The sequence below is a fragment of the Agelaius tricolor genome, unplaced genomic scaffold (assembly GCF_023055355.1).
Source record: "Agelaius tricolor isolate 1412-34295 unplaced genomic scaffold, bAgeTri1.0.p SCAF_8, whole genome shotgun sequence".
NCBI classification, from domain to species: domain Eukaryota; kingdom Metazoa; phylum Chordata; class Aves; order Passeriformes; family Icteridae; genus Agelaius; species Agelaius tricolor.
Genome location: NW_027269268.1, coordinates 12,627,470 through 12,650,009, shown reverse-complemented (window position 1 = coordinate 12,650,009; position 22,540 = coordinate 12,627,470). Strand labels below are relative to the sequence as shown.

The window sequence follows — 22,540 nt, the reverse complement described above, 5'->3', positions numbered from 1 at the left end:
TTTTCCCAAACATATAGTAAGTGATAGCCAGAAGGTAAAAACAACAGTCTGCTCTAGGGACTTGCAGGAATTGATACTTTCCCCCAAAGTTTATGCTCAAAACTGCAGGGCAGAGAGAGAATCAGACAGAATAAGATACTAAAACAGCAGGGTAAAAGGACATTTTTGTCAGGGGATGTGGTGAACTACACAGGACAACTTATGGGACCATTTAATGTATGACCAAAACAAGTTTTGTATTTCTTCTAAACATTTTAAATAGAGTGTGGGGTTTTTTAAAACCACAATTTTATTTAGAAATACTACAGTAAATTTTGCATTAGAACTATAGACAGGTCAGATCACACACTCAATTTCTGTGAGTTCCTGCACGCATGTGCACACATGCACATACTTTGATAAAAAAATCAATTTAAGTCAAAAAATATTTCCTAATATAGGGAACAGTCCTCATTGCTGAAATTAACTGTACCATTACTGATCATTTATTGTGGCAGCTACAATTTTGAACTCTCCATCCAACTTCTCAGCTCAGGAGAAAGCTGGCCTACAGAAAAAACCACAATTTTATATTCTTTCAGAAGCATGAAGGGGTGTTAGATTGTAAAGTAAGCTTTGCTACAGTTAAACTCATTAAATATAGCTGTGTATTACAACAGATAAACTGTATTAAATAAATTCTTGAGTTTCCTTATTCTTGTTAAGCTTTTCCCAATAGTCCCAAGTATTCTCCCCACCTTTTTACCAAATGACACAAAGAATAGGAACTAATGCTTCTTTGACAGAGCTACACTCTGGCAACAAGGCACATGACTTTGAGGTTTAAGCACACAGCTATGCTTCTATCCAAACTAATTTATAGATTAAATCAAAGGAATACAACAGTGAGAAACCAAAAATTCAGAGATAGAAAAGAAATCTAGTTAGACCATCCATTCTCTCTTGCTAGCTCCATGACTCAGAATGGTATATTGCCATTCAAGGAATTATTGGAACCATTTAACTGGAAACAAGAAGTAACCCAATTTGCTTCAGAGGAATCAAAGCAGCCTATAGCAGATTCTGTCAGGCAGAGAGCATAGGTTTGTGAGCTTTCAGGTATGTTTAGAATTGCAGTATTTGCCCAACTACACCATTAAATTCAGTGTTGCATCTCTGCCAGGAGCCAGCAGCTAATGCTGAGGAAAAAAATGAGACATCTCATTCAGCATCCCAGCCACAGTGTAGCTTTAGAAGTCAAGGAGGGAAAAATTTCTGTGCTCAAATGGCAAGATTTCCCATAGTTGTTTTGTTATTATTAAATTAAAAAATTAAATCCAAAAGTCACTTCATCCATCTCAGACTTGTAGAGCTGAATGTCAGCAAATTTGGATTTCGTATAATACACAGGAGAAATATTAAGTTGCTTTTCAGCAAAAGCTGTTGATACAAATACAGTTTTATTATTCCTCTTGTCAGCTTCCTTTTCAGCCTTTGGTCCTGAGTAATAAATCACTTAAGTCATGGAACCAACTTCTGCTGTTATATCACAAGCTTCCGTTTGGCTTATCTATTTGTGTTAGGATAGTGAGAACAGAAGTTGGTTTACAACACTGATCTTCAGATATGCATTAAAAAACCACCTTTATGGCATTTTCTAAGCAGAGCTATTTCTGGGCACAAATCACCAGGATTTGGCCCTTACTTTGAGAGAATTGGCCCTTCTTGTTCTATATCCTTCACTCGGTTCACTTTTTGAAAGTCTGCCCAACACAAAGCTGTACTCTGCAACTCACAGAACCAGGTAGATTGGAAAAAACCTTTGAGATTGTCAAGTCCAACAAATACCACTTTGTCAATTAGACCATGGCACTAAGCACCAAATCCAGTCATTCCTTAAACACCTCCAGGGATGGTGACTCCTTTGTCTCCCTGGGTAGTCTATTCCAATGTCTAATTACCCTTTCTGTTAAGAATGTCTTTCTTATATCTAACCCAAACATGTCCTGGCACAGCTGAAGTCTGTGTCCACTTGTCCTGTCACTGGTTGCCTGGGAGAAGAGACCAATGGCCACCTGGCTACACCCTTCTTTCAGGGAGGTGTAGAGAGTGATAGGGAGACTCCTCTTCTCTAGGCTAAAGACCCCCAGCTCCCTCAGCCACTCCTGACAGGACTTGTGCTCCAGACTCTCCACCAACTTTGTTGCCCTTCCTGGGAGATGCTGCAGCACCTCAATGTCATTCCTGAACAGAGGCACCTTGAACTGGACACAGGACATGAGGCCTCACCAGCGCCAACAGCAGAGGAGGAATCACTTCCCTGGTCCTGCTGATCGTTCCTGGTACAGGCCAGGATGCCATCAGATTTCTAGGTCATCTGGGCACATAAATCAGCATCCTGAATAGGCCAAAATCTGCCTCCTGCAATTGAGGCTGCATCTTCTCCCTTTTCTTGTTTCTTTCAGCACCTCTTGCTTCAGACCTCCCTGACCCTGATGTGGTGTAACAGGAACACGGCGTGATGCACAGGGCGGCACCGGGCAAAACTGTGCAGCCTCCATTTTAGCCATGCACCAACTTGTCTTTATTTCACCTAAGAGGCCCCTCTAAAGGCACAACATGTTCATTACCATTGTAGCATTTTATAAACAAAACATCAATCAAAGAATTAACTACATAAACATCTTGTTAAATTTGCTGTCACTATTTCCTTGTGATCTGATGATAGCTGCATAACTTATTGCTAATACTAATTATTAGTCTTAACAGTTTTGGCATGTATAATGATTTCTACACCCACTTCCTGGCATTACTGTTTCCCTGCTTCCTGATCACCACTGACTTTGTGTTACCTAGAGAGCCTCGTGCTCTCTCCAGAGAATTTTGTAATCTCTTATCTGATCCCACAGCTTCTCTACAACCACCTAATTGAAGCGGTCACCTCTGGACAGGAAACATAAGGTTGAATTGATATCATATTCTTCTGAACATGGCAATTCTGAGTCATGTCATACATCTCATCATGCAGGTAGGATGCATCTCAGGGAGAATTGAAAAGAAGAATTCAAGTCAAAGAAGAGGAGTTGAAGGCATCTTTTTCTTTCCTTTTTGGTGCAACATTACAGCCACTGATCTAATTTAATAGTTGTCTCATTATAAGATTCACTACAGTCAAAACTCTGAATATGTAGAACTGCTTTTTAATTTAGAAAATTGTGATGATTCATAATTATTTTTGTTTAAAAGAGGTGACTCAGCACCCTTAACAACAGGGTGTCAGCAAACTCCTAATTCTAGTTTACAAATGCTGCTCCAAAAATATCTTCCAAAAAACTTTTGGCTCCAAGGTATGAGAAATATGTCACCGGAAACTTAGCCGGAGATTTTGATTTAGTTTCCAAAACTATGGTTTTTGGATGCTTATACTAAGAGATAAATTTCTTGGTTAAAGTTACCTGAAGTTAAAAAATACTCTACTAAACTTTCACTGGTCTGGAGAAACTTACTTTCATTTTGTAGAATGAAAATAAGTTTGATTAAACTAACAAAGAATCCATACATAAAATTTTAATGTTAACGAAACAAAAAAAAATTGCTTAGAACTTTAGGGAAAGGGAAGCTTTTCGGGATTTTCCCCTGCTGGGCTAGGAGAGGTGGAAACCTTGCCCACAAAGAGAGGTGGAAATATTTTTATAGCTGCTTGTACTTGCATTTCCCTGGATTATTCAGATACTGCAAGGATGAATGCAGCAACACCTGCAAGTTACTCAGCTACCAGGGTGTTGCAAGCTATATGAGCTAATAGAGAAATGTTTCATTCATTTCCAGGGTCCAGTGTTATAGTGCTGGCCCTTTTCCAGCAGCACTGTAAACTTGTAAAACTGATGGATCAGTTTCCCAAGAGTCTTTATAACCAAGACTTCTGACTTCTCAGCAACTGGAACAGCCTTGTAAACTTGTAGTAAAAGCCAGATTTCTCAAAATCTGCTAGCCTATATTAGCTAACAGATTTACATGAAGCTTCAAATCCTCAAGATTCTTGCTTAGATTCTTGCACTCACCCATAGCTCAAAAGAAGAACACAGAGCAGGAAGACTCAGCTGAATAAAATGGATCTGTGATGATTTCACTGGGCTATGGAGAACCGCTGAAATTTGATAAACCTGTAAAAAAGTGAAGAAACAATGAGTTATGGAGTGTTGGCTTCTCCCATAGTAAAGTGCCTGCCACATTTTGATCTTAAAATAGTGCCACTATTCCAGAGGGGCATTTCACAACAGAATTGACACCTTACTCACCCTATGGTCCACCCTTCAGAAATGATATTTAGCTAGCTAACAGATATCCTCCTTTAGCAGAGGGGCTCTGCAGTAGTTTATATCCCACTGTCAGTGCCACAGTCGTGTCCCCCACTGCCAAAATGCCATCCAGCCTCACATTAAAATCAAGGATTTTAATGTAGTAAATCAAGGATAGGATCACTGTAAGTTTAATGTACCTACACAGGTTTTAACATTCTAGAAATAATTTAAATGGATTAATTTTTGAAACCATATTTGATTGTGCAAAAACTACTTTGCTTTGACTTGCCCACTTAAGAACTCCCTCAAGCTGTCTTCTAAAATGTACTGACAGATATTTCTTTTACCTAACCTGTTGCTCATTTTCACATTTCCTATCCTGGCAAAAAAAAAAATTAAAACATTTTATTCTGCTTCTTAGTTATACCTTAGTTAGCAATGCAATAAAAAAAACACAACTCAGTGTGACATTGCAGAGATGTATTAATATAATCAACATTCAAACCTTTGCTAAAATCAAGAGCTGAGCAAAGGACTGAATACACCTTCAATGTATCACACAGAAATAACCAAGAGCTCTTGATTTTCTAGGGGAGCACAGATTTTATGGGAAGTTTACTGTAGTAGACTAGAATATTTTAAAAAAACCAAACCCCCTACTTTACTTCAGGTTGGCTTGTACAGAAATTAGTGCAATTCATTTTCCTGAGCTTTTGACATGACTTAACTTCTAGCAGTTAACAAACCACAAAACTACCTTTTTCCCTTGGCTACCCCTCCAAGGCGCTGAAAATGGGAAAATCTGGGTGAGTAGAGAAGTTAAAAAGTGCCTTTCAGTAATTCAAGTCATGTGTGTTTTACAAACTTTGAAGTATGAAAATAATCTTGTTGATGTTGAAAATGCTTCTACATTGGTAAATTCCTGGTCTTTCAGAACTTGGATTCCCAGGAAAAAGCCTTGAAACATGAGGATTTTATGTCAGCAAAGCTCTGTGTGCAAATACCGGACTTTCTTGTACAGGGGTAAATTCTAAATCCTGCTAAGCTCTCATAATAGTCCCCTTCAATCTGAGAGATTTCTGTAGCATGCATCAGGTCAGTGTAATTATTACTCTCCAAGAAATTCTTCTATTAACATTTTCTACTTGTACTTTAAGGTAAAGAACATTTCCTTACCCAAGCCACTCAATTATTCAACTGCAGTTTTCTGGCGCTGAGATGCCCCTATTGGGCTACAAATCAAAGAAGTCTTTTAAAGACATTTATCAACTACACCCTGATTGTGCAAACAGAAGTTCGTGGGGAACCAGGTGGATGCAAAACATCCCCCTGACAGAGAAGTCCTGCCCTCTTAAATTCATCTTTCCCAGGCTGGTGATTGCATGGAAAGCACCATGGAGAAAAACAAAACCAAGCCAGGCCACAGAGCAAAAGCAGCTGAGCATCTTGAATTTCTTTGGACCTGCCATTCGAGGTAACAATTTCAACCCATGAAATTTGTGATTATGATTCTACTGCTGTCTAACATTTCTGCAAAGTACACTCATTGGTTTAACCTCAAAGAGACAATGAATTCCCCATTCCAGCTCAGGAAAAACTTCTCATGTGATCAAAAGGTACAGAACCCATTGAATTATTTGTGGTCCCCTTTTCATCCCCACGATATAAATCTGGCCACATCAAAGCAACCACATCCCTGTTGCACTGATGCCCTACTAAGACTGAGCTGTCACTCATGTACCACTAAGTCAAACCTGTCAAACTGCTCTATGACCGCTAAGCTAAGACCAAATGACTTCACCAGAGGCCCCTGGGCTCTAACAAGTGGAAAATAACATTGATCTTAATCAGATCAGACACCAGCTTCTCTCAACTCTATCTCAAAGTCTATTTGATTTCATGCTTCATTATAAAATCAATTAATTGTTTCATTGCCTAGTTATTTTATGTGCTTCTTATAGAATATATTGTGTTGATTTTCAAAAGACAGCAGGCACTCAGGATATTTTGTATTAGCCACTCACAGTAAGAATGGAAAACAGCATTGTTTTTAAGAAATGCAGCACACGCAAACCAATGCCATGAATGAATTCACCAAACCATCCAAAGCAGTGTGATCAATTGTACCAGCCAGGGGGCCTTTCCTGAGTGCCTAAGAGCCCTGCTTTCACAGGGCCTTCACAACCTGTGACAAGGAGACTGGTGCCATCCACAAATCCATCCTCAGCATCACCTTTCGCCAGTGCACAAGCACTTCCCAGCGCAAGAGCTCAATCTCCTCAGAGCTGAAAGCAGAAGCATCTTCAGTGCAGTGAGATATTCTGGAAACTGAAACTAAGCATGCAACACCAAATAAATGAGGGCAAACATTACCACATGCTGGAAAAGTTAGGCCGTGATGAGGTTCTTTGGTGGCTGCGCAACAATGATTTATTTTTCCATGCAACTCATAAATGTGAGTGGATGTTTATGGAAAATGGAATCATTCACTCAAATGAGTTTCCTAATGAGGATGATTTTTAATAAAGTTATTTATACTTCATTCTATCAAGCTTTTCATTTACATCTAGATTCAGTAAAGCACTTTGCCATGATGAATTTGAGATGCAACTCCATGAATCTATAATTAAAAACATTCATTTCAGACAAATGGAATTATAACATTAGCAATGAGGGAAAGAAGTTGTTAAGATTCAACCCTACAAAAATATGCATATATCCTTCCCCTGCAGAGAGTATTTGCAAGAGATGTGGGCTGGAAAACTGATTTCTCTTTTTATATTAACTTTTGTCCCAGTTGCCACGACATATTCCAAAGAGTAGTTTGCCTTAGCCTTCCTGATTAAGTGCTCTTATAACAACTCTATATTTTTTTATCTTGGATTTAATTATGTATAGGTTTATCCAATGTTCCTTACACTCGTTCCTTGATAACCTGTCATGTTCTCTTCTTCTGTGATTTATAAATATTATTTGGCAGTGGCCCAACCCTTGCCCTACTTTTGCCAATAATTGGTGACAAAGGTGTCAATAATTGACAGAAGCCTGTCTTGAAGCTCTTCTGAAACCATTATTTATTCATACCCAAGCTGTAGAAGCTGCACTCAGAGCTGAGCTTCACCCAGAGCACAGTATCCCGCTCTTGATGCTGACTGCCAATAATTCTTTCAAAGAACATTAACCAGGACTTAAAAGAGGCAGATATGGAATAGCTTGCTGCCAACAGAATGTTTTCCCCCTTTTAATTCAGAGTAGATTTATATCTCCTCTCACATTATGATCTTGTTTACTTGATATGATGGCAGCTTTGGATGGCTGAATTATTTCTAAATGTTTCAACAGTTTTTTTGGAGTCCTAAAGCCCTGTCTGTGTGCAGGGCACGTCCAACCACACTTAAGCACTCCCAAAGGCATCCCATTGTCTTTGTCAGGCAGGACATCTCCTGCCAGTCAATTTGACCAGCCCCACGGACCTGGCTTTAGTCTGGCAATTACTCTCCTGCCAATCAGGGAAATGCCTGGAACTACAAGTGACTGGTTGCTTTTCAACAAGCCAAGTAATATTTACCCAGAACACAAGTACTCAAGGCAGAAATATTAGTCTCAAATCAGCTTACAGTGTCTTATGTTTTAGGTGTTCCTCTGTCTTTTACACAGAAGCAGCTGAAGTCTGAGGTGACACCACAGATGAGGCTAAACAAAGCTTTGTATGTTTTTAATTTTCTAAACAGTTTGGGTAAAGCAGGCCCCAAAAAGCCAGCAAGGACAGAGAAATGCCAAGATAGCAGAAAGAGTTTTAGGCTGCAGCTTAGACATGAGAAATAGAACAATAAGCCTATGTGGTTTGTCCTTTTTGGTTGCAACAAATTTACTTAATGTATATTTTAGAAGGCTAACATGAACGAGCCATTGTGTTAGAAAATAGGCCGCTATTGTTTTAACCGAAGCTACGTGTGCTCCATGTAATTGGGTAGAAGTAATGTCAATATGCTTTTGCTCTATGTGTGATTGGCTGAAACTTGGAAAGATTTTGCTTTATGCTGTGTTGTAACATTACGTTTCTTTGGCATTCTGTTTAAATCAGTGAGCTGTTCACATCGAGTGTCTCCATTGTTAAGTGTTGAGACTGATGTGGAAATAAAACAGCTCAAGACACTAATTTTCGAGTGTCCCGTCCTGTTCGAGTCTGTAAATAGTTGCTATTCAAGGCAGAAATATTAGTCTCAAATCAACTTACAGTGTCTTATGTTTTAGGTGTTCCTCTGTCTTTTACACAGAAGCAGCTCAAGTCCACAGTGTTTCACATCCTCCCTGTGTCTGTTAGTCAGGGTCTCATTTCTATCCATTCCTGGAAAGTGGTCCTGACATAAATGCTCCATTTCTTGTAGCTTCTTCACTACTACCCTGTTGTCCAGTGCCAGCACAAGGCCCCAGAAGCTACATTTACCTGCACTGCTTACCTGAGAGAAATTGCCTTAATCCAACCTGTCAGACCACTGAAAACCCCAAGTGTGCAAGCTGAGGTCATGTAGAGGAAAGCCTCTTAGAACAGGTATGTCCCTGTCCATATGAGGAGCACCCTGCAGTGCCTGAGTGCTGCCAGCCTGCCTTCAAGGGACACCAGCTCACATCCAGCCTCTGTCCTGACTCTCCAAGGGGCCTGGCCTGTTTGGCATGTTGACTAGAGCCCTACCTACCATGTAGGAGTGATGTCAGTAGTGGGAGGCAGAAACAGTGTAGTAAATGCCAGATGGGATGCATTGGAAAACACAGTCTGAAAGAACTGGTCTTACTCTGAATGCCTGAGGCTAGGTAAGTCAATTTAGCAGGTCCTTAGCTTCTGCAAGAGGAAAACTATTCTTCTGGAATGAGGATAAGTAAACATTTGGACTCACCAAATTACTGATAGCTTCCATTGAGTTAGGAGGGATTTTTAAAGTTTCTATTTTTTTTTTTTAAATCTATGTGCTACTAGAAGAAATTTTTATTTAAATATCAATTTCCAATATTTCTCTGAGGCATAGAGGTCTAACATAGCTGCATTACTTACTCAGCACTCTTTGATCTCTTTGCTTGATCAATAGGTATCTCTAGAAATAAGTTAAAATGTTTCTTCTGGTAAATCTATTTACGACACCACTTTAATGAACTTTCATCAGCCTGAATATATACAGCACTCATAAGCTGAGAATCACATTTCCTCCTGTGTATCATCCATAATAATGTGAAACTTTGTTTCCAGGCTCCTGCCCTCACTATTTCGGAATCAAAGAGTGATTCAGGACTCACCAAATAACTCTCCCATCCTGTGACTGGGAAGAGAGTCACCAATTTCAAACCAAGAAAAAAGGCCACTTTCAGGACTGTGCCTCAATATGGAAGAGGAGAAAAAAAGTTATGAGTCATAATGCCAGTGATTTTAACATTGATGAACTGTCTTCTCTATATAATTTATGAAAAATTAACATCACCATTTGGCACTGCAAGGATGTAATGTAGAAATAAGTGGGTTAAATCCAGCTTAATCATGAGGAGGCCATATTGTTTCTACATTTCTGTTGTGTAGTATTTGAAAGTTTTATGCTGAGTGCTGAAAGCTCATATCAAGGGCCACAGAAAAGGAGATTGCACAACACCTTCCTGGAATAAGTCCTACATTTGAATAATTTACTTAGGTATTTCAGCTTTGCCTAGAGAACAGCACAAGTCCAAAAACAGTTTAAAATTGTTGCTTCCAAGTGAGTGTGACTGTACCTTCACCAGCTCCAGTCACAGTTCTGGGCAACCCAGTCTAAAAAAGATGTGGAGTTACTGGAGTGGGACCAGCCCAAGGTTGAAAAAGTATCTCAGGGACTGGAACATCTGTCATGTGTGGAGAGGATGAAAGAGCTGGGACTGGTCAGCCTGGAGAAGAAACAGCTGGATATACAGCGAAGGACATGAAATTCCATCTTCAGTATTCCATCAAGGATATGCTATTCAAAGTCTAAAGGTGGTAAAACACAGAAACAGGCTGTGAACCTATTAAAAATCCAACTGGACACAGGCCTGAGCTGCCCGTGCTTAAGCAGACTGGCTTGGCTAGTAGAGCTCAAGAGATCCCTTCCAACCTAAACTACTCTATCACCAACACCATAACCAGCAGTAGCAACACTTTAAAGTAATTTTATTACTGCTATGTTCCTGCAGAAGTAACATCATTTTTGCATAGTCTCTAGTTTTCATTGGGTACAAGTAACTCCAAGTAGTTCCAATTGATTAGCTTCTAGCTGGGGATAACATGAGAAAATGAAGTCAAAGACAGCTTCAGCAATGGAACAAACATGTCATCTGCTTCGGTGGTCAGCCAAAGAGTTTGCAACCAAAGGCAAATCCTCTTTCCAGTAACTTGCTATGCTAAAAGAGATAATCCTTGCATTGCCTTGTGACTGCTTTCATTCATTTCTCTGCTTAGGAATAGAAGGCTCTATGCAAAACAAATCTTGTGAGAAAGTGTAAACTGCGCTACACTTTGTGAATGTCCACTAAAATCTGTTACCTTAATTTTTCCCCCTAAGAATGCAAATAAATGCATTCCTGAGACACTGAGTAACCAAATCAACAAATGAATTTCTGAAGGTGACAAAATTTTACCTTGCTTTCAAACACGCACATACAGCTACTTCCAGGTAAATCCTTGCTGTACTTCTACTCCAGAGCACTGCACTGTGTCTCAAGTTGGGTCCTTGAAGGCCTTTTTATCAGAAGCTAACTGATCCATCTCAGGCTGGAAAGAGAAATGTCACTTTCAGCTTATAATGGGGATAGAAAGCTCCACAGATAATCCAGAAAAGAGGGATTCTTACCTCACTAGCTAGATTTCATAATCTGTGGACTCTTCTCATCTCCTTTGTCGTCAGACTAATGTTTGATTACGGTAAGAGATCAGCAGTACAAGGTGTAGGCAGACAACAGAGTTCCTCTTGCTTTTATAACAACTTTCTGAAATTAATTTATATCTTTCATTTCAGCTACTTCCTCTACTTCAGCTACTAAATCATCACCTTTCAAAAATTTGCAAAGTATGATACATTAAGAACACAAAGCTACTTTAATTTCTTTACTATTGTGGTAAAAAAGTCAGAACTGTCCAGTGATTTTGCTATTTCTTTAGAGGAAAAACAGCAGTGTATAACTGGAAGCCTGTACACAGGCAGAGTTTAAAAAGTGAAAGGGACTTAGTAAGTTTAACAAAATCTTAGCAAAAGTAGAAAGTTCAAAACAGACAATACTCAGCAGGGAGTATTTTAGTACAGAGGAGGAGATGTACACAGTGTGGTGAAGACATTCTGCAATGTTTTCTGCACATATTTTGCAATGATAAAGAGAGAGTGTTCACCACTTGAGGAGACTCTGCACTTTTCACCCAAGGCACAGAAGGAAGTATGACAGCATCCTCTCCTGTTGGGAAACACAGCAATGCAGAGAACAGGATAAGGGGAAAATGTCATCTGAAAGGAGACGGCAGTGCCTGAGCTCTGGGCCTCTCTCTCAGGATACACCAAGCTACAGCCCTGCCTGCACACAGGCCAGGGTGGTCTCTGAAATACCGTAGCCTCAGATGCAGACTGTGACTGCAACTGCAACCACCCTTTCCAGGAGGGATCTGTCTGAGCTGCTGCCATTGCTGCGCAAGGGGAAAGCAGCAGCCCTTGCTATGTGTAGATAGGGATGGTGAGAGGGGTGTGAGAAAAGGTTGGCTTGGGTTACTTCTAAGAAATTCAGGAGACTACCTGGATGAGCAAACCCTCCCTGATCACTCATTCAGACAGGTCATGAGATTGGTAGAAAAGCAAGAAAGCTGCCTGCAGGCAACCTGTCAGACTGTAATGTTTGGGGTTGCACCAATACCTCTGCTTTATCTTTAGGTACAAAACCAGGCTGATGCAGACCTACATCTGACATGCAACCCCACCCCAACAACCCAGCCAGATCCTTCAGGCTGCTCCTCTCTTCCTGCACTCTCTGAATCAGCGGAAACAAAAGGGAGCATTGTCCAGACAAGTCAATCATTTCACAATGACTCCCAGAAAAGCTCCACAATGGAACAGAAAACCTATGGATACATTATTTGTCTCACCTTCTTGTCTCAGCTTACCTCTTATCAGATTCTCATTTCATCCTTCCAGAAGTGCAGTGATTATTTAACAGTACCTACTTGGGGGGGAACTCTCTATTGCTCATGGGCTGCTGTATACTCATGATTTTGGTGCTTGGCATAAAGTGTGTCAAATGATGTGCCAGCAGTAAAATATCTCTACATAGGTCACAGCATCAGAAAAATTTGCAGGTAAGAAATAATCTTAGTTATCAAAACAGTAAAATAAAAATCCATCATGGAGAAAAGAACAACTTAGACAGGTACTTAAAACTCGTGGAAAAAATTAATCTATATTTGCTAAGAAAAACACTTACTGATAAAGATGATGTTGCAAAAGCCTTAATATTACAGCAAGTATTTTGGATAAACATCAAAAAACTTGTAGTTCAAGTAAGTTATGTCTTCCTACAATTTTATGAGAATAGACAGAATAGTCCAAAGTATGTTCAAAACAAGTATTTTACTTTTAGCATCCAAAGATTTTTTTCCTTTCTGCATTAGACAATGACAAAAATATCAAAGCCTACAATAGGACAGAGCTTGATCTTTTTACTCAGTGCACTTCCAATTTTTGTTCTGTTTTTCATTCTGCTAGCAAAGCACTTGCACCCAAACAGAGAAACTTTTCTGTTGAAATGCAATTGTACTTCTCTCATCTTCTAAGTCATTTAATGCTACTTACAGCAAAGAGGAAGAGGGAACTGCTCTGCAAATACTACTCAGTTTATCACTAAGACTTTCTGTATTTGGAAATCAACAACAAAAAGTTCTATAAACATAATGACAAAATATGTGTAGACCCTTTACAGTGTCACAGTCAGCATTTGATGGATGGATGAAGTCAGTTATATGGCAGCATCTGCCAAAAGCTGGACGCTCTCTACTAATTTTAACTCCTGAAAGTCTGCAGAAAAGGACAAGAACATATAGTTGAAGGAACAGTGGCTGTTTGAAAGTCTTAATATCTCTCAGAGACTGTTATGCCACCTGTATGTCCTGAAAAGTACATTGGAAAGAGAAGGGCAGCAGAAAGAAATGTTTTCACAACATCATGATTGACAGAGAACCAAGAACTCAAAACCAGAAACCTCTTAAGAACAACTCACCAGACAGGAATCTTGATCATTTCAGGCTTCCCTTTATGAGGCAATAAAAGTACTGATATTGACCTTGAAAGTCCCATCTCTGGAAAGCTGTAGACATTTCACATTATTTTCTCTTATGCTGAAAAGAAAATAAGGTAAATCCAGGAATCCTGACAGAGTAAGCTCTGGTCTCCATATGAATTAAATCACTTGAGTTGATGAACAATTTTGCAATGGTAGAAAACAGAATTTCATCTAGTTTTATATTAGTTCATTTTACCCTGAAGAGACTTCCTCCAGCTATGACACTTTGCTCAGTGTCATCTCTGCCACTTTGGAAACTGCACCATTATGAGTAAATGCCCCTGGTTGCTTGTTGCTGATGGACACATCTTGTCTACCCAATGTATCAGGCACTTAATAACACCTCCAAATATCTCCCCCAAGCTAAAATGAGCACATTACTAGACAATACAGTATTTATTTTCATTTTGCCTCTACAGAAGCAATGTGAAGAGACAGTGCAGTTTTGCTCTGCTCTTTCATATTGACCACCATGTCTGCTTATCAGAGTTGGAACATGGAGCACAACTACTGCTGAGAACTGCATTTTGATCCAGATCACCCTTCCAGAACATGCTGCCATGGCTATTTTTAGGCACTCTGGCACCTGAGAAAAAGCCAAAGGCAATCCCTGTTTCTCTCCCCGAAGAACTTGCCCCAACTGATTCTCATTCTAATAGTGCCCAGTTGTTGTTAATTTTTACAGAATTTCATAGTTTACATCTGTCTAACATCAACCAAATGTTAGCTCCCATCCCCTTCTGCTGTACTTTAAACCACTAAACAAAAGACACCGCTTTGTTCTCTGGGCCTGCAACTACTGTAGAGAAGCACAAGACAGAGATAAAAAAGTAAAATATTTATAACTAGCTTTAGAAGTGGCCTCCAGGTCTCTGCCTCTAGCTTTGTGCTTCTTTGCTTTCTATGGGCAAACTAGGATTGCAGCTGCCTACTACACACAGTTAGCTGGGGACTGCACCCCGAGCTTCAAGCCACTGGAAGCAAGCACCCTTAAAGACATGCCTGCAGGTCTGAACACAGCATCCCCCCAGAAAAGGAAAGGCTGAGGCCAAGGATGGCACTATCACCTCAAGGATTGCACTGTGGGACAGGGCAGCACACGTCAGCAGGAGTCCCTGAGAGCCCCAGCTAGACAGAAGTGTCACCTCGTGCTGCGTGTGGCTCACGCACAGCACAGTCACATCCTCTGGCAGCCCAGGGGTGGAGCTGCACTTGTGTAAGAGCTTCAGAAACCACCAGAGAGATGAAAGGAGCCAAGAACAGAGGAGACTGAACCACTCTTACCTACCTACTTTACTTTTTCCATTGCCAGCAGAAATTCAGACAAAGAACATCTAAGTAACTTCTGCTTAAGCACCTCAGACTATTGCTTAAGTCAGGGAGGAGGAAGAACAGCTAGCAATCCAAATGTGAGATTATTTTTATTTTGAGAAGCTGAACATGCAAAGTTCCTTTCCCCTTAAGCACAAAAGAACAAGTAAATAATTTTCTTGCTCATAAATTCATGGCAATTTTCTATTCTCTTAATCTTGTAATGACTTCTACACTCCAGCTTCCCTGTTTTTTGAATTCAAATTTGTTTCTGGTGCACAAAGATTTACCCTTTCTTCCTCTTATCTCTGCAATAAGTTCCTAGAACTACCTCAGTCTAGTGGCATTAATTCTTCCTGAAAATTTCTCCTTAATCAAAAGAATCCAGTGTTTTAGCTAGACAAGTTAATTTGTCATCTGGTATTTTAAACAGTTTTTTAAAATATATACTTCCTCTAACCTCCTTCACCATACCAATACACTGGGGACACAGTGATTATCAGAGGTGGGCTGGCTGTGGAACTACGTTCTGTCATCTGGACAAAAACTACAAGAATTCCCTTAGTGAATTTATATGTTGGATTTACCAGTACTGGTTTCCATTGTGATTAGAGCAGTTGGTGCTGCATAGTCACTGCTGGAGCCATAGGGCAACAGCATTAAGGCTTAGACATTGATCCCTTTGTCCCACTCACTTTGACAGATCAGCCTCACATACTTCAGGGAACAGAAGACTTCTCCTACAACAATAATTCAGAAAAGAAAAAAAACCAAACAACTAACAAAAACAAACCCCCTCAAAGATTCCCCCCGAAAGAACTAAAAAAAAATATAAAATCACAAACAGAACCAAACCAACCAACCAAACCCAACCAAGTTTTTAAACCACGTTCTTCTCAACCCACTTTAGTTTCCTTGAAAGCAATTGTGATATGTAATGATTCGTTTTGTGGAATCACAAAGGATGGCATGAAAGGACTGGGGTTTTTTTAAGAAGTCTCAAATTTCACATTGTTGAAATGAATGATTTCTCCTCCTTCATCCCTTCAAGTGTGTATCCATAAACAGGTCCTGTGCCTACTCAGGACTCCCTGGGGGCTTCTGAGTGGGACCATCCAGTACTTGTACGTCATGTGAAGGGGCTTCATGTTTTTAAGGCTTTCCTTTAAAAGCTTTTATTTGCTTGTTAAGTAAAATATTTGCCTACTATTATCCCTGCTGAAACTGATGTGGATGGAATCAGGCAGACAGCACATGTTACATTACATTATGAGTCTTAACATTTCACTAATTGCATTGACCTACTTCTGTGAATCACAGATTATTCTCCTGCTCATAAAGCACATCTGATTCCTTTACGTAGTTGTTCATGCAACGTGATACAATTGCAAGGGCCCTCAAGGGGGTGAAACCTCATGATTTATCTATCCAAGTACACAGACAGCATACCCAGCTTTCATCAATACTTTGACCACATGAACAAAATGAGGAACAAAGCTCTCTTATCTTCCGCAAGTTGTACGGTTATTTATTTCTTAACTTTTCCTTCCCTTTTAAACAGAGATAACAAAACCTTAATTGAAATTAGAAAAGCAGCTGATCAGCTCTGATCTGGCCACGTGGTTTTTCATTTCCATGACAAACTTCTGCAGGATGTAACAGGAAGCAAAGCGTCAGTATAGAGACCTCATATGGGTAGGGGTCAGCCATCAGCTGACACACCTCCATTCAGTGTCTCTGTGCTGAACTGCATCTTCTGAATAGATGAGTTCTCTGGCTAGTCATCAAGAATTTTTACTTAATTGTCAGATATGCATGTAACTCCCTATGAGCTGGGAAGAGTGTCCTCTGCTAAGGCAGAAAAGCTGCTGGGATAAATGCATTCTATAGGGTAAGTGGCTTTTTAAGCCTTGGCCAGTTTCTCATAAATAGAAGTGCTAAGATCAAGCAAATAGTCTGCCAGCTAGCTCAGGACTGAGGCAACCACACTAGAAAAGGCAATTCCAAATGCTCCAACTAAATGAGTTATTATGATCCTGCCCAAATTCTCAATGGCAAAACCAGCCCCTGAGATGAGAGCCCACAAGTCCTTATGCCAGCTTTATTGGAGTTTGGATCAGGGTCTTTCACATTAAAAAACCAGCTGTAGCTATGAACCTTCCTACTTAGGAACAAAGACAAGAGACCACTTCTGAACATGAAGTGTGTCCAACAGACAGCTCCTTATGGCTCCCTATGTAGTAACTTGAAGATGAATTTTTCAGCTGATGCTTTTCACTGTACATACAAAAGTTCCCTGCTGCCAGGAGCAGAGCAAAAAAAAAGTTATCAGCTAAACTTAAAACCCCAAAATTGCAGGCTTGTCTGTAGTTGATTGCTTCTCTAAGCTGCTCTGCTTCAAAAGCAAATCTCATTATTGCTCATGTAATGATCTCATTGATCATTAAGCATGGTCTTTTACTAGAGTTACAGTAACACTGGAAGGATATTTGATTAAGAATGGATAATTTCTTTCAAATGCGTTTGTGACTCTTGCGTATATTTTTAACGAAATATCTTAAAAATGTAATGGACTATGCACGAACAGAGCAAGCTGTACATGTAGAAACATGCTTATATTAACATAGATTATGTTTTCAAATACACTAACCTTTATTTTATATTTCAAATTAGAAAAAAAAAGGCAACAAAAATATTAATTCCCATTAAACTTTAAATGTGTCAACTTTTCAAAAACTAAATACCAATACTTTCAATATTTCCCCAGCACTTCTTTGTTCTAAAGTGTTTGCAAACTTAAGCTGCAAAAGTCCAACATTAGGTCTTTCTGAAGGTGTACTTTTCTGGCTAAATTTACTGCTTGCTAAAAGAGAATAGCAAGCTCAGCAAATTGCTGAGCTCCATTACATATAAACATAAAGGAGCAAGTGCCTTTGCTACATTTGTGAGTCTAGCATTTTGCAGGCCTAATATCCCCCCTTAAGTGGCTTAAAAATGATGAAACTTGCAATTATTCACTTCCTATATCATATACTAAATGTTAGTTTGCTCAAGTCTCTGATAGCAGCATAGTACTGTAATTAAAAAAAAAAAAAAACAAAACCAAAAAACAATCAAGGCACAGGTAGGTGAGGAAATTACTAAGGAAGTGAACATGATGACTATATCTAAGTTTACAGTGAAACTTCTGGCTTGAGTGGATTTAGTCTCCTGAACACACAAGTAGGTGCACTAACAGCAGGTTACCAGTCTTGATAACATGGCCGTGTTTTGTGAAGTGCAAAAGTTGACTCACCATAAAAAATGGTTGGAATTTCCTTCCCAGCAGGGAAAAAGCTGCACTGTGGCGATGTGCTTACTCCCATTTCAGCTCTGGGGAGCTAGCCTCTCACTGTTGCCAAAGCAAGATTTCAGGAATTATGGCTGTTTCTCCGGGCACATGCAGTAAGCAAGCTATCTCAGCAGAGAGATCTGCAACAGAATAGAGGCAACTTTATGAGATGCTACATTTTGTTTCAAACCTTCTGCTTAACTACCAGTTCCCAGGCACAAGGTGGAGCAGCAGCTGGGACAGAAGAGGTGGAGAAGTTCTGGCCACAATCAATAGGCAGAGGGATCCCTCAACACCTAGGAGTCACGGGGCAGGAGATCTGCCTGGAGTGTACTGATCCTCTAATAGCCTGTGAATGCCCTGAAAGGGACATCTGCTGAACTAAAGCTTGGATTTAAATTTAATCCATGCGAGTTCCTCTGCATTCATCTAGGGCTTTCAAACCACAAAGAAAGCCCCCATGCTGACCAAGAAATGAAATGTGTCATTGACCTTAATGTCCTCACTTCCCTGTATAAAACACATAGAAAACATCCTTTCACTGACTGGTGACTCCACACAATTGGCAGGTATACACCCACAGAGCTGTCCATGGGGCTCAGGTGACCATGAGAAACCTTTATGTTGCTCCATGACCAAAACACAAATGGGCAAGAGGTCAGCTGCTGAGTCCTGAGACAGCTGACTGCAGCTCCTGCCACTAAAGTGCCCCTGCTGCCGTTCCCGGGAATGGTGTTGGACATGAATGGATGTCTCCACACCCAGGTTTTATCCATGCTTCATTTATTACATCATGATCTTGACCGGTCTGCTCTCCCATCCCTGAAGTTTCCAGAAGTTGGACAGAGGTGAAAGATGCTTTAGGCAAGGAGCCTCATGTAACAGATGGATACACAGTCCCAGCCTGACTGCTTCGTTGAGAAGTTCAGCCAATTTTTCATGCCATCATCAGCAGTTGCAGGCCAAAAGGGCAACAGAAAGGGACAGCTTAATCTGTAAGAAATCATCAGCAAATGAAAACAAGGGCAGTGCACTACTAACGTCATTATTTTGAAATCATATGCACAAATCACTTCCCATTTTAGAAAGCAGAGGAATTTATTTGATAATTCACATGCATTGAGCCAAATCTGGCAGAAAGGAAGAATTACTTTTTCTTTAGGAGAGCCTACTTCCTGATCATGTAAAGAGTTGTACTTAGCTTGAGTGATAGGTGCCCCTGTAAATCCCACTGTCTGACCCTAAGGTGCTCAGAGCAGCAGTGAGGGGAATAATGCCTGCCCACGATGCATGGCCTGAGGGCAATTTCCACTGGACAGGGACTCAGTCACCCATTCAAAAGGGGAAGTGAAAAATGTGGCCCCAGCACACTCCTGTCAGAGGTTGGAAAAGCAAAGGGAAAAAGGGGGTTTCGGTACCTTGTCAGTCATTGAAGGTATAATTGTAGCACAAAGGAGCACTTGTATTTCATACTTGTGAATGGAACTCTTGCAGTGAAGGTACAGTTTTAACTCCTTAAATGGCTCACAAAAAAAGCAAATGTTAGATTACCAGTGTGCTTACTAATGCTTTACCGTGTTTTTATTGGCAAGCTTGCCAACCTGCTGTCTGTTGAAAGCAATTCCTGGAGAATAAAACCTTCTGCTTCCCTTTGAGGAGGCTGAGAACCAAATCCCACAACATGCTGCTGTGTTTCACTCTCTGCTCCAAATAAAAAATAAAAATTCCTAGTTGCTCAAAATTTGCAAATGTATATAAAATGCATTTCTTTCAAATTCCTTTTGCTTTAAAACCATAAAAATTCCTTCAGTTTTCTGCAAATTAAATGAGGAAAAAGTCTCAGACTGCTTCTCTGCAACTGAAGGAACTGTTTTATCCCATATAGTCTGCTTTATCAAAGGTCAACAATTAAAAACTGATGACATATGGTATTAGAGCACTTGAAACTTTACTTTTTGGGATGCACTCAAAACCATCACCTCCAAGGTGGCATTCTGTAGAAAAGGAATATTAAAGCATAAATCTGCAGCCAAGGCAAATCTGAAAGCATGGAAATGCCACCACCAAGGTAAGCCTCAGCAATTTGGCTTATCACTCAGTATACATCAGTCCCAATTAGAAGAGACTTTGGGGTTCTTTTTGTAAATTTTTTCTTAGCTGTAAAGGCTGTTGGTTTGTGAAAACTCAGATGTTTACATCAGGAAAAAACATGTATTACATGAAAATGAGTTGACAGGCAGCAAATGTTTGAGAGTGTGATCTATCAGCTCATGCCAGGAGAGAGTGCTTTGGTTAGCACCACTCCCTGCACCTGCAGGGAACACACACAATTGTTTATTGACACAAAGAAAGCCTCAGAGCAGATTTGTGTGGTACACTTTGCACTGTACAATCAGAAAACTTTGCTCGAATTCTGCTGCATTCTTATCCCCTGCTCAGAGGAGAGCAAAGCAGAGCAACGTTGAACGGACTTTGTTAAGGCCAAAGTACAAAAAGGAGAAAGAAAAACAAACAGAAAAGTACAACATCCACTACAGATGAGAAGCAGCAACGTGACAGCCATAACTACAAACGTGCATTACTCATGGACACAGTTTGCACCACAAATCCTTCTTCACTGATAACAAAAACCCAACCACCAAAACCAACCAAAACCACCAACTTAAATCACACTTGGTTCTTTATGTAAAAGGTTTAGGAGCTGGCTTTCTTTTAGTACTGGTGGTGGAGCGTTTTGGAGTGTCTCTGTTCGCATCTGTTTGAGGCTTTCCTCTATAAACAGATCAAAGAGTGTGGGCTTCACATGAGTTAGAAATAATCTACAAAAGACATTACTTGACTTGTTCCACATATTTTACATTTAGAAAAAACACCCATCATCTGACTCAACTCTTCAGAGCCTGTCTTTATTATTATTACTATTATATAATATCAAATGGCACTTTACCACTTGAAATTTGCTTGGAACGAAATCCAAGAAATTCCAGCAGTCAGTACGCTCTGCTAGCCCCAAGTCAGCAAACCTGCTCGTTATCAGGAATGATGCAGATACCGTGTGTGTGCGAGACGGGGGAGGAGGAGAGTCATGCAGGCGGTCATGGGAAGGGGGTGGTTTGCATATTTAACAGCCCGTGCCCGAGCGCCGCAGCCTTTTCGGGGTCGGCGTTCAGGGGAGCTCCCGAGCACCGAGGAAGGGACCGCGGATCACCGCACCGGAGTGAGTTGCGTTTCAGCTGCGCTGCCGCTGCAGCCCGGCTCCGCTCTTTCCCCTTGCTTCTTCTGATTCTACTCTGCCCTCCCTAGGCTACCGCTACAGTGGCTGCGTGCGAGGTCAGGCTGTCAAATTATGATGCGTGTAGAGCATGTCCTGAGAGTGTTTAATTTGTAGAGATTTGTTGGGTGTATTCAGCCTGACTCTCTGAGTGGCGCTACCGGCAGAGAGCAACTCCACACGGTGGCTGCGAGTGTAACTCATGTATGCACCTTCTCTGCTGCTTCCAGGCATCCTTACACTGTGCCTGCTGCACTTGGGACATCTGTGCCACCACGTGCACCGCTGAAACCAGACTTTGCTCAGAACTGTGAGCTGCTTTCCTAGAGACAAACAGGCAGATCACTAGCCTGGTGTAGAACCAAGGCGCTGTTCCTCATCAGTGCCTTGCTCAGTCAGTACTGAGCTACTTGGATAATCAGGCTATGTGTCAGGGTACTTGCCAAGAAAAGACGCCCTCATCGGCCAAGAAATCAGTGTGAGGAGGCTCTGGGAATTCTGCAGGGGGTTTTTAGTAAGCGAATACCCATTTCAAACCAATATTCCATTAGATGTAAAGGCTGACTAAAATGCCTTCACTTACATAACCAAAGCTAAATCTAGGCTAACGTCAGAGAAATTAGATCAATTTTAAGCAGCACCAACCAATTATTTCAGGTTATTTCTGTGCACTGTTCTGTTAATTTTTCAAATTCCTGTGTTCAAAACCAGTGGATTAACATACTTTGGTCCTAATTCCCACAGTCATTCTATAGAGTAAAAATCTCCTGCATCTGACTCCACTCAATTTTTTTCCTTATCATAGTTGAAGGTTTTTTTGTTATTTGTCTTTTACTTCAAAATGATACTCTAAATAGCCATTGAGGACTTTTTTCTTTCCTTCTAACTGCTGTCATTTTCCTATATACATAATCCTCCCACACACATTTCCTCTGTTAAAAGCAGTCTCTCGTTCCCTGTTCATTTCAGACTATCCAAGCAAACAAACCAAAGCTATAAAAGTATCTTTCCTGGGCTTCTGTACTCCATACAACTGTT

At 40.4% G+C, this 22,540-nt stretch overlaps 1 protein-coding gene across 2 annotated transcripts in view; it reads left to right on the top strand.

The window, feature by feature from the left end:
• The first annotated feature begins 21,306 nt into the window (after positions 1-21,306).
• HPGDS (hematopoietic prostaglandin D synthase) overlaps positions 21,307-22,540 on the top strand; it is a 29,670-nt gene continuing 28,436 nt past the window's right edge. The window contains exon 1 of one of the 2 annotated variants that reach the window (XM_071431647.1): positions 21,307-21,448. The gene's annotated coding sequence lies outside the window, so the exon portion shown is untranslated. The remainder of the gene's footprint in view (positions 21,449-22,540) is intronic. The other variant, XM_071431648.1, reaches the window with a different exon arrangement.